The sequence below is a fragment of the Pelmatolapia mariae genome, linkage group LG22 (genome assembly GCF_036321145.2).
Source record: "Pelmatolapia mariae isolate MD_Pm_ZW linkage group LG22, Pm_UMD_F_2, whole genome shotgun sequence".
Classification (NCBI taxonomy): domain Eukaryota; kingdom Metazoa; phylum Chordata; class Actinopteri; order Cichliformes; family Cichlidae; genus Pelmatolapia; species Pelmatolapia mariae.
Window position 1 is genome coordinate 1,846,991 of NC_086245.2, and position 10,629 is coordinate 1,857,619.

Here is a 10,629-nt window from a genome sequence, read left to right on the forward strand (position 1 = left end):
AGACTTGCATGTCACACTGAGATTTAAGACCACGCCTGATAAGGCCTACACAGATAAAGTGCTGAAATTAGGGCCACAGAGAATCACCATAAAAGCAATATATACTGATGGTGAAACCATGGCTGGATGTAATGTGATCCTTTATGAAGCTGCACAACAACTTTTTACAGGGCAGACACCACATATTTCACTGACAAAGAGTAGCATGGCTGAGTGGACAGACTTAGCATCTTTGGTGAGACAGGGGGAGAGTGTTGGAATGTGGCAGAAAGCTGGAGGGGGTTGGGAGACAGACATGCAGCACAACATCTTTCGTAAAAAGCTGGGATGGGTGACACATACAGTGGGGCAAAAAAGTATTTAGTCAGCCACCGATTGTGCAAGTGCCCCCACCTAAAATGATGACAGAGGCCATTTGCACCAGAGGTACACGTCAACTGTGAGAGACAGAATGTGAAAAAAAAATCCATGAATACACATGGTAGGATTTGTAAAGAATTTATTCGTAAATCAGGGTGGCAAATAAGTATTTGGTCAATAACAAAAATACAACTCAATACTTTGTAACATAACCTTTGTTGGCAATAACAGAGGCCAAACGTTTACTATAGGTCTTTACCAGGTTTGCACACACAGTAGCTGGTATTTTGGCCCATTCCTCCATGCAGATCTTCTCCAGAGCAGTGATGTTTTGGGGCTGTCGCCGAGCAACACCTACTTTCAACTCCCGCCACAGATTTTCTATGGGGTTGAGGTCTGGAGACTGGCTAGGCCACTCCAGGACTTTCAAATGCTTCTTAAGGAGCCACTCCATTGTTATGCGGGGTGTTTTGGATCATTGTCATGTTGGAAGACCCAGCCGCGTTTCATCTTCAAAGTTCTCACTGATGGAAGGAGGTTTTGGCTCAAAATCTCACGATACATGGCCCCATTCATTCTGTCCTTAACACGGATCAGTCGTCCTGTCCCCTTGGCAGAAAAACAGCCCCATAGCATGATGTTTCCACCCCCATGCTTCACAGTAGGTTTGGCGTTCTTGGGATGCAACTCAGTATTCTTCGTCCTCCAAACACGACGAGTTGAGTTTATACCAAAAAGTTCTACTTTGGTTTCATCTGACCACATGACATTCTCCCAATCCTCTGCTGTATCATCCATGTGCTCTCTGGCAAACTTCAGACGGGCCTGGACATGCACTGGCTTCAGCAGCGGAACACGTCTGGCACTGCGGGATCTGATTCCCTGCCGTTTTAGTGTGTTACTGATGGTGACCTTTGTTACTTTGGTCCCAGCTCGCTGCAGGTCATTCACCAGGTCCCCCCGTGTGGTTCTGGGATCTTTGCTCACCGTTCTCATGATCATTTTGACCCCACGGGATGAGATCTTGCGTGGAGCCCCAGATCGTGGGAGATTATCAGTGGTCTTGTAAGTCTTCCATTTCCTGATGATTGCTCCCACAGTTGATTTTTTCACACCAAGCTGCTTGCCTATTGTAGATTCACTCTTCCCAGCCTGGTGCAGGTCTACAATACTTTTCCTGGTGTCCTTCGAGAGCTCTTTGGTCTTGGCCATGGCGGAGTTTGGAGTCTGACTGTTTGAGGCTGTGGACAGGTGTCTTTTATACAGATGATGAGTTCGCACAGGTGCCATTCATACAGGTAACGAGTGGGGGACAGAAAAGCGTCTTACAGAAGACGTTACAGGTCTGTGGGAGCCAGGGATTGTCCATGTTTGAGGTGACCAAATACTTATTTGCCACCCTGATTTACGGATAAATTCTTTACAAATCCTACCATGTGTATTCATGGATTTTTTTTTTCACATTCTGTCTCTCACAGTTGACGTGTACCTCTGGTGCAAATTACTGGCCTCTGTCATCATTTTAGGTGGGGGCACTTGCACAATCGGTGGCTGACTAAATACTTTTTTGCCCCACTGTATTACACCACAAACACACTTAGAGGGGGGTGAAAATGACACAACAGAATGATATGTTGTAGATGTCAGAGATCACCCGGAGCTTAAACAGGTCCCAGAGAAGCTCTGGTCTACTGGGAAGACTGATGTGGGGTTAATGACCACAGTGAGTCCAGTAGTAATAAAGCCCAAAACATCTTTTAGGCCAAGAGTGAAACAATATCCCTTGAAACCTGATGCAGTGGAAGGCATTAAACCAGTAATAGAGGATATGATTAAAGCAGGGATACTAGTTGAAGCTCCACAGGCAGTATGTAATACACCCATCTTCCCAGTTAGAAAGGCTGATTCACAGTCGTGGTGCATGATTCAAGACTTAAGGGCTGTAAATCAGGCAGTGGAGAGTATAGCTCAGGGGTGGGCAATCTCAGTCCACGAGGGCCGGTGTCCCTGCAGGTTTTAGATGTGTCCTTGAACCAACACAGCCAATTTAAATGGCTAAATTAGCTCCTCAATATGTCCTGAAGTTCTCCAGAGGCCTGGTAACGAACTAATCATGTGATTCAGGTGTGTTGACCCAAGGTGAGATCTAAAACCTGCAGGGACACCGGTCCTCGTGGACTGAGATTGCCCACCCCTGGTATAGCTCCATGCGTCCCTGACCCCCACACCTTGTTAAATCAGCTTAAGCCAGACAAGACACACTTCACTGTGGTAGATTTAAGTAATGCTTCCATACCAGTTCATGAGAACTCACAAGGCTGGTTTGGTTTTACGTATCAAGGCAAAAAATACACATACACCAGATTGCCGCAAGGTTTTTGTGACAGTCCTACAATTTTCACACAGAACATTACAAATTGTCTGTCTGATTTTGTAATTCCATCACATTCACAGATGTTGGTATATGTCGATGACATTTTAATTGCATCCAATTCAGAGAAGAATTGTAGAGACATATCACTGGCATTGCCTTAGCACAAAAATGTGGAGGTAGAATGAAGCCAGTAGCTTATTATTCTAAGAGGCTGGATTCAGTGGCTTGTGCCCAGTGTTGGGAAGGTTACTTTTAAAATGTATTCCACTACAGATTACAGAATACATGCCCCAAAATGTATTCTGTAACGTATTCCGTTACGTTACTCAATGAGAGTAACGTATTCTGAATACTTTGGATTACTTAATATATTATCATGCTTTTTACAACTACGTGAATGTACTATTGCTGTGTGATTTATTACTATTACTGAAGGTCCGCGGCTCCGAACCGTAGTAAAGGGACCTCTGGCTAATACGGTGGGTTCCGTGTCGGGCTCGTAGCCGAAAAATAGCTTTACTTTGTTGTCTGGGTCAACTTTGCTTGTGAGAGACAGAGAGAGGCGTTGAAAGACTGCTCCAACGGAACTTATTGTTTTTGGAGGAAAACACGAACACAGCGTACAGTCGAGTCTTAATAGCTTACTTACAGCTGGGCTCGTCAGGCACTCTTTTTGGCTGCAGTGGTTATTATTATACAGGGCTCTAGACTAACTTTTTGACATGGGCGCACCGGTACGCCTAACTTAAAAAATTTAGGCGTACCGGCACAAAAGTTAGGCGTACCGGCACAAAAGTTAGGCGCACTCAAATTTTTCAACCGCTTCGCTTAACACCGCAGTTTTACATGTGCACTTTTTTGGGGGGAAGCCCATACAGACAATATTCATTTCTAAATTATTAACTAACAATCGTGTGCTTAAAGTGCTTTGTCAATATTGTAGAAAATGTTAAACTTAATCATCATCTTGGCTCCTCTGACGACCTGTTTGCTGCTGCCTGCTGCTGAAAGGCAGTGGGGGAGAGGGGACACTTGGGCAGTGCATTTATTGCAGCATAAAGTGTGTTTTCTGGATACACTGCTGCTTTTTCAGCATTCAAAGATTGATGGCACCATGTCAGAGCTGGCTATGAATTTCAGACGGATCAGGCCTTAACACAAAAGTTATCAACAGTTCTTTTCATCTTTTCTTATTACCCACACCTACATCCACTTCTCTCAGGCCTAGGCTGCTCACTAGGGCTGGATATCATCACTGATTTCTATAATCCATTCGATTCCGGTTCTCAAAGTCCTGATTCGATTCAGTTTAGCCTCAGACAGTCAGAAATATTATAATTCTGATCATTTATCAGTACTGACACTTGTGAGACTTCATCAGAACTGTGAACATCACAGCAGAGGCCTTTGTGTCATAGTAACTGAGAATAAAACACAGAAAAACATGAAGGAGATTTTCCTGGTCTGGCTTTTTATAGCAGATAACCTTAAAAATATTCTGCAATATTCTGCAATTTTGCATAATTTTAAGGAGTTTAAATTTCTTCAGTATTAAACAGCAGAAATTAGGCTTTCTTGTCGGATGTCATTTACATGAAAAAAAGAAAAGACAGCGCTGTAAACAACGGTAGACTGGTGGGTAATAAGCGAATGAATAATCCAGAAAACAGAGATTTGAGACGGGAAACTGTTCTTGAAGTACACACAGGGAGCTGTGTAGGAAGTGTAATTTTTATCGTGGTGGAAGCAAAACAGCAAAAGTCAGAGGGAATTCATGACGACATTGATCAAATGTGAAGCGCAGTTTGCTGCTTCTTTTTGGCTCGGCGAATTTTGGTTGGAGAGACAAAACTTGCAGCTCAGAATCAGCGCAAAAAGACGGAAACACAGCGCGGACCCGACGCATCAGAATCGCTAAGCTCCGACAGCGTGTCCGTCTGCGGGCCGTCCGGTGAGAAAGCCGAGAAAGACAAAGCTGATTCTGATGCGTCGGGTCCGCTCTGTGTTTACGTCTTTGTGTGGAATCCGTTAATGAATTGATATCGCCTTATTAAAGCTACTCACCTCCCTCTTCTACCTGCACTTTCCACTGGACCACGGCCAATCAGAGAGGTCCTGCCACTGACTATCTCTGATTGGTTTAGTCCACGATAGGGGCATAATGTGTGTCTGTTGTTGACCACATGGAGAGTTGCAGAGATTTTTTCTTTGTTACCCAAACAGGTGCGACCAAATGTTGGTAACAGTTGGTCGCACCGGTGCGACCAAATGTTTTTTTTAGTCGCACCACGGAAAAATTTGGTCGCATTTGCGACCAAATTGGTCGCACTCTAGAGCCCTGTTATATTTACATGCTTCCAGCTCCCGTTTTTGCTCGATGACAACTCGTACTTTTCCACTCTCCTTTTTCTCCCTCCTCTTGCTCACAGACACATAATGTGTATGGCAGTCCATTCTCCCTGCAACACGGACTACACTGCCCATGAGGCTACATTCTTTAGAGCTATGCCTGTAGCATTCTGCCTATTAGCTTAGCACAACAACAAAAAGGCGCTCTCTCACCCAGGAAACACACAGTCGCAGAGAGAGAGAGAGCGTCGCCCTGTAACCATGGCAACCGTAACGCTGCCGCCTGGAACAACAGAACGTAGCTGTCAAACAAAACCCAAACAGTCCTGACCCGCCACAATATGAAACAGGAAAATACCGCCGTGTAATCCATTTATTTCAACAAAGTAACTGTATTCTGAATACCACCTTTTTAAACGGTAACTGTAACGGAATACAGTTACTCATATTTTGTATTTTAAATACGTAACGGCGGTACATGTATTCCGTTACTCCCCAACACTGCTTGTGCCTTACCTCATTGTGTGTGATCTGTGTGTGCAGCTGCTGAAGCCGTAAAGTGTTCTGGTGAAATTGTTTTGTTTCACCCTTTGACCCTGCTAGTTCCACATGAGGTGGATGTTTTATTGCTGCAGACTAAAATGACATTCTTGTCACCTGCAAGACACTTATCTTTGATGTCATTGTTGCTCTCCCAGCCACACATAACTATTAAGCGGTGTACAACTTTGAATCCCTCTACACTGTTGCCCACAGAGGAAGAGGGTACACCACATGTGTGTAGTGAGCATGTGGAAACACAGTGTAAACCTAGAAGTGATTTAACGGACATACCACTCACTGAGGGCAAGGTTTGGTTTGTTGATGGTTCAAGTTTTAAAACGGCAGAGGGAAAGACTAAAACAGGTTTTGCTGTTGTGGATGATGTACAGGTCATCCATGCTGGGCAGTTATCACATTCCATGTCTGCCCAAGCAGCTGAGATAGTGGCTCTGACGGAAGCCTGCAAAGCAGCTGAGGGGCAGGTAGTGACTATATATACAGACAGTCAGTATGCATATGCTACACTTCATTTCTTTGCCACTCAGTGGTCAAGACGAGGCATGACAACATCAACAGGGAAACCTGTGGAGCATGCGACACTTTTACAGGACCTGTTGAAAGCAGTCTTACTGCCCAGTAAAGTTGCGGTTTGTAAATGTGCAGCACATACACATGGCACTGACCCCATTGTACTAGGCAATGCCTTTGCAGACAAGCGGCCCTTGGAACACATGGGGTTCATATTCTGGCGTCTCAGGAGCAAACTATGCCCATCACACATGATGTGTTAGCAGACATGCAGTCACACTCACCTCCAGCTGAGAAGCAGCTGTGGCTCACTAAAGGTGAGCTCAGGGGAACCTCAGACCTAGAAGAGGAAGGTTTCCCAGACCAGCTACCCATTTGAAGTAATCCATATGGATTTCATTGAGTTGTCTAACTGTAACACCTACAGGTACTGCCTGGTAATTGTGTGCCCGTTCTCAAAGTGGGTTGAAATTGTCCCCACTAAGAAAGCAGATGCTATTTCAGTGGCTAAAGCGATATGCAAAAATGTGATCCCAGAGCATGGGATCCCCCAGACTATATACAGTGACAATGGTCCTCATTTTGTGAATGAAGTAATTGAGAAAATGTCACAACATCTGGGGATAACACAGAAAAACCACTGCTCATACCACCCACAAAGTGCAGGGCTGGTTGAAAGGACTAATGGCACAGTAAAACTGAGACTCAGGAAAACAATGGAGGAAACAGGCAGAACATGGGTAGACTGCATTGAGCTAGTGAAAATGTATATGAGAATTACGCCAACTGATAATGGCCTAACGCCTTTTGAAATAATATATGGCAGGCCATTTAGAGTTCCAGTGTTTTGTACTGATAATCATAAAGCAGAAGAAGAAAACACACTAGCAGACTGGATGATTAAAATGCTGAAAAGCAAAGAAGTCATGAGTGCAAATAATCTGCCAGATGATTCTGTTTCTGTACAGGAAAAACGTCTGAAGCCAGGAGACTGGGTGCTGATAAAGGTCATAAAGAGGAAGTGCTGGTCGAAGCCACGGTGGGACGGACCATACCAGGCTCTGCTGACAACACCAACAGCTGTGAAAATCGCAGAACGACCCACCTGGATACACCAAAGCCACTGCAAAAAGGTGACACACATCCAGGCCAGCTCGGAGTAAGTGGCAGGAAGACCGGGTACAAGGGGGGGGCCTCCAGGGCCCCTCCAGGGCCCCTCCAGGGCCCCTCGTCTCAATCCGGTGAAGAAACCAACTGAGCCACAGGTACTCATCAGAATGGCTGGTAAAGTGTTGTCTACCCTGCTGGGTGTAATGGCTTTGATGTCGTCATGGTCAGCTGTGGAGACCCTGTATGTCCAAGGAAACCACACCCAATACCCTCATGGCTATTCTACAAACTTTTGGTGTCAGTTTATGAATACAACTGCTCACTTGAATAATAGGACGGACTGCTATGTGTGTGCTCATATGCCGTTGTCAGCATATACATCTGGACTGTGGCTGTACAGCATACCAGAGGACAGAAGTTGGTGTCTGTTAGGCTTAGCAACTCATCCTGGCAACAGAGTCCTCTGGTCCAAGGCCAACTATAGTACACCTCTGAACATCACCTGGAAGATGTCGCCACTTCTGAACGTGAATTGTTCTGGACAAACTGACTTATTGGCCTGGCCTCAAGTGTCAGACCCACTGCCAGACATAATATTGCTGAACAAGCTGAACGCAGCTCAACTACCGGTGTGTGTGATGAACAATGGAACACTGTCAGTGGGGGAGCTGCCGCTTCACTTATGTAAATACATATACACCTACTGCCTTCCAGAGAATGAGAGCAGGTGTATGAAATGCTTGACCAGTGCAAAGTGTGCTGAGAACTTGAAATTGAGGAGGACTGAATGCAAGTTCAACCTGGCTTACAGAATACCAGTAAAAGCAAAGAGCCAGGAGGGGACAGGCTGTGCAAAGACAGTGCCAAGCAGTAAAGGGACAAGAGTGTTGGCTCATTGGTAATTCATGTGTGGACATAAAGCCTATCTATCACTCCCTGAGGGATGGGGAGGAGTGTGTGCCTTGGTGAAGTTATCGGATCATGTCTTCTTCATGGACAGAGTTGAACATCACCCTACCAACCGACAGAAGCGTGAGGTGGATATAGCCTCACCAAACTCTTTTGGAGTGACAGTAGACACTGGAGTGCCGTGGGAATTCCGCATTTGGAGTGGAGGAGCTAAGTTCTTCCAAAGTCTGATCCCAAACATCGGAGTTGCAGAGGTGCGGGATCACGTGGAGATCAACCGGTATGCCCTACTGCGACACATTAATCTCACTAAGACTCTGGGGACAGCCTTAGCAGAGGAGCAAAAGGCCATCAGAACGATGGTTCTGCAGAACAGGCTGACCCTGGACTTGATAACAGCATCACAAGGAGGAGTGTGTAAGCTCACTGGAGAGACATGTTGTACGTTTATCCCGGATGGCTACACGACTGGAGGAGACATCTATTAGGCACTGCAGAACTTAACTGCTCTGCAGAAATATGTGGCGGACCACACATCAGGAGGAGACGCGTCACAAGGCTGGATAGCCTGGTTGACATCTGGACCATGGTGGAACATGTTCTTAAAGTTTTTGACTCCCATTCTTACATTGGTGGCATTGTTTTGCTTGTTTACAGGTTGCTTCCTGCCATGTTTAAGATCGATGGTGAATAAAATGATTGCTAACACTTTTACCAACTACATACTGTTGCAGCAGAGTGACATGGATGCAAAGGCTAATGTGTGTATATGAAATGAAGCCTGCACTGAAAATGTTGACAAGTGATCTTTAGTAGGCTGCAAAGGCTTTGTGTGCATTCCAGAGTGCTCTGGCATTCACACCTACGTCCTGGGAGTATGGGAGAGGTCGTACCTTGTCTTATTGTTTTATGGTAGGATAAACGTATCTATATCTGTTTTAGGCTAAGTGCCTTTTGTTTAGATGAACTGCTGGACTTCCAGACCAGCAGGTTTAGGGAAGTCATTTATGGGGTCACACTCTGACCCCCCCCCCCATGTACCTATGTAAGATGTTATATGTTAATGACCCTATGCATATTCATGTAACCACAATAAAAGGAGTGCTATGGGGAACCTGGCTGAGAGTCTGACGGAGGTCAAGTGGGTGGAACGACACTTGGCTCCAAGCAGGCCTCCCTCATGCATGAGTAACACAAAGAACTTTGCCTGCTTGTGTCTTGTTTTTGCTGTGTAGCAAATTGTCCTGCGAATAGGTTTATGCTACAAACCTATCAAAAATCATTAATTTTTTACCGAAGTCTTCACACCTCCACAATGTTTTGTCAATTGCTATTGAACTGAAACAATTAGTCTTATTGTATTTGTTCAGTTTTTGCTTTTAATATACATTTACTATGTAGCCCAATGCATGTCTCCTTTTATTACCATAGCATTGGGTTTTCTTCAGTCATCACGGTCTTTACATTTGCAGTAAAATTTTAGATTAGGTTTGGGTAAATGTTTATCATGCAGATATGTTGATTTTTATTATTTAGTCCAGCTGAGAGACTGTATAACAAATACAAAGATGTCTGTTATTGTCTGTTTCAGTGCAAAGATGAAGTCAGAAACACAGAAACTGTGACACACTGGGTTGTTTGACCTGTTGGCCAATCAGACAGGATGGTTAGTGTCAGGGTCATTACTAAAAAGAGTACAACATAAGCCTGAGGCTACAGTCCCACACACTGACGTAAATCCCTGTCCTGATAAAGACGTACATATGATGTTTCTTTTAATATTAAGATAACACGATTTGTTCCCAGTGATCACTAATGTCATTAAACAGTTCAGTCTTGAGCTGAGTGATCTCTTCCAGGATGACAGGAAGCACTAGAGACCAATGAATGTTTGAATGAGAATAAAAATGATGTGATTCTCGTGTTTTCTACAGTTGAACATCTCTGGGAGATTTTGGAGCGATGTGTTAGACAGAGGTCTCTACATGTTTTTGGAGAATGGCCTTCATCCCTCCAGCAGAGTTCACAGTCTTAGTCTTGCTGTTCAGTGCTGGCTCAATACCATTGTATGTTTGTGTCCTTTGTCAATATATATGCATCTTTGTATGGAGTGGATCAGCCAGTTTATCAGAGGATCAAACACAAATATATCTGATTTATCTATATTTATGAATATAGTCTCTAAAAATTTAGGGAATCAACAAAGTCTTCATTTACACTGATGCATTTTAATTAACATTTAAATTTCCTTGTGTTATTCTGAGATTTTGATATCAGAAAAAATCAAAAGACATCAAAGTCAAAAGTTTTACATTCCAAATAAATTATTTATTATTTAAATGTGATGCAAAGTAATATTTTCAGTTTTCACATCAACTGAAAAAATGATACAAACAGTGAATTATTTTGCTGAGTTTTTTGTTTCAGAGTCAGAGAGCCGTGACTCTCTACAGTCA